Consider the following 2,274-nt stretch of genomic DNA (forward strand, 5'->3'; position numbering starts at 1 on the left):
TCTACTTCCTGTTCTTTTGATAGTCACTTCCTGTCTTGTCTTGTCTTGTCTAGTCTAGCTTCACTTTGTTTGTCTGATTGTCCAGCCCCGCCCTAATGTGATTCACCTGATGTCTCACCTGTTCCCCGTTACCTCATTACCTCCTGTATTTAACCCAGTGTTTCCTTTGTCTCTTGTTGGATCATTCTAGTTTTGTTTGCCTGTTTGCCGTCGTCCTGTGACCTGTCAGCATTGCCAGTCCATGTGGTATGTTTGTCTTTTCTCCTGCCTTCCTGCCCGACTGTGACTGCTTGTTTCTGTTTTCCCCGTGAGTTTTTCCTCGTGACGTTTACCCTGCCTTGCCATCGCCTTCCCCCCGTTTTGGATTGTGGATTCTGGTTTTGTTCCCTGTGTTTGGTTGGACTGTTAGCTGCAATAAACTCTGCTTTAGTTCTCTCCTACTGCTCTGCATTTGGGTCCTCCTTCCTGAACCTTAACAGTTTCTTAACAGTTGCTTTAAAAAAAACATCTCCACGCTGGAAACGTGCTTTTCAGCCTCTTCTGAGCTTGTTGTGATGGTTTAACCTTATTTCTGACATTTCAACAGTGTTACATTAGTTTCTTAACAGTTGCTTTAAAACACCCATCTCCATGCTGGAAATCTGCTTTTCCAGCCCCTTCTGATCACATTGTGATGTTTTAAGCTTGTTACTGTCATTTCAACAGTTTACATTAGTTTCTTAACAGTTGCTTTAAAAGACACATCTCCATGCTGGAAACGTGCTTTTCAGCCTCTTCTGAGCTTGTTGTGATGTTTTAACCTTGTTTCTGACATTTCAACAGTGTTTACATTAGTTTCTTAACAGAAGCTTTAAAACACACATCTCCATGCTGGAAACGTGCTTTTCAGCCTCTTCTGAGCTTGTTGTGATGTTTTGAGCTTGTTACTGTCATTTCAACAGGTTTACAGTTGTTTCTTAACAGTTGCTTTAAAACACACATCTACATGCTGGAAACGTGCTTTTCAGCCTCTTCTGAGCTTTTTGTGATGTTTTTAAGCTTGTTACTGTCATTTCAACAGTGTTACATTAGTTTTCTTAAAAGAGCTTTAAAACACACATCTCCATGCTGGAAACGTGCTTTTCAGTCTCTTCTGAGCTTGTTGTGATGTTTTAAGCTTGTTACTGTCATTTCACAGGTTACAGTTGTTTCTTGTTGTGGTTTGGGGTTTTGTTGGGGTTACTTTCCCCGTTTGGCCTTCCCTGTGTTTTTGTCTCTGTTTTCTTCCCAGCCCTGTGTGGTTCTCTGTCTTGTGATTCCCGGTAAGTGTCGGTTTGTTCTACTTCCTGTTCTTTTGATAGTCAGCTTCCTGTCTTGTCTTGTCTTGTCTAGTCTAGCTTCACTTTGTTTGTCTGATTGTCCAGCCCCGCCCTAATGTGATTCACCTGATGTCTCACCTGTTCCCGTTACCCTCTTACCTCCTGTATTTAACCCCAGTGTTTCCTTTGTCTCTTGTTGGATCATTCTAGTTTTGTTTGCCTGTTTGCCGTCGTCCTGTGACTGTCAGCATTGCCAGTCCATGTGGTATGTTTGTCTTTTCTCCTGCCTTCCTGCCCGACTGTGACTGCTTGTTTCTGTTTTCCCCCCGTGAGTTTTCCTCGTGACGTTTACCCTGCCTTGCCATCGCCTTCCCCCCGTTTGGATTGTGGATTCTTGGATTTTGGTTTTGTTCCCTGTGTTTGGTTGGACTGTTAGCTGCAATAAACTCTGCTTTAGTTCTCTCCTACTGCTCTGCATTTGGGTCCTCCTTCCTGCACCTTAACAGTTTCTTAACAGTTGCTTTAAAACACACATCTACATGCTGGAAACGTGCTTTTCAGCCTCTTCTGAGCTTGTTGTGATGTTTTAAGCTTGTTACTGTCATTTCAACAAGTTTACAGTTGTTTCTTAACAGTTGCTTTAAAACACACATCTACATGCTGGAAACGTGCTTTTCAGCCTCTTCTGACCTTTTTGTGATGTTTTAACCTTGTTTCTGACATTTCAACAGTGTTACATTAGTTTCTTAACAGAAGCTATAAAAAAACAACCATCTCCATGCTGGAAACGTGCTTTTCAGCCTCTTCTGAGCTTGTTGTGATGTTTTAAGCATGTTACTGTCATTTCAACAGTGTTACATTAGTTTCTTAACAGAAGCTTTAAACACACATCTCCATGCTGGAAACGTGCTTTTCAGCTTCTTCTGAGCTTGTTGTGATGTTTTAAGCTTGTTACTGTCATTTCAACAGTGTTACA

Source organism: Etheostoma spectabile, unplaced genomic scaffold (genome assembly GCF_008692095.1).
Source record: "Etheostoma spectabile isolate EspeVRDwgs_2016 unplaced genomic scaffold, UIUC_Espe_1.0 scaffold00018946, whole genome shotgun sequence".
Lineage (NCBI taxonomy): Eukaryota > Metazoa > Chordata > Actinopteri > Perciformes > Percidae > Etheostoma > Etheostoma spectabile.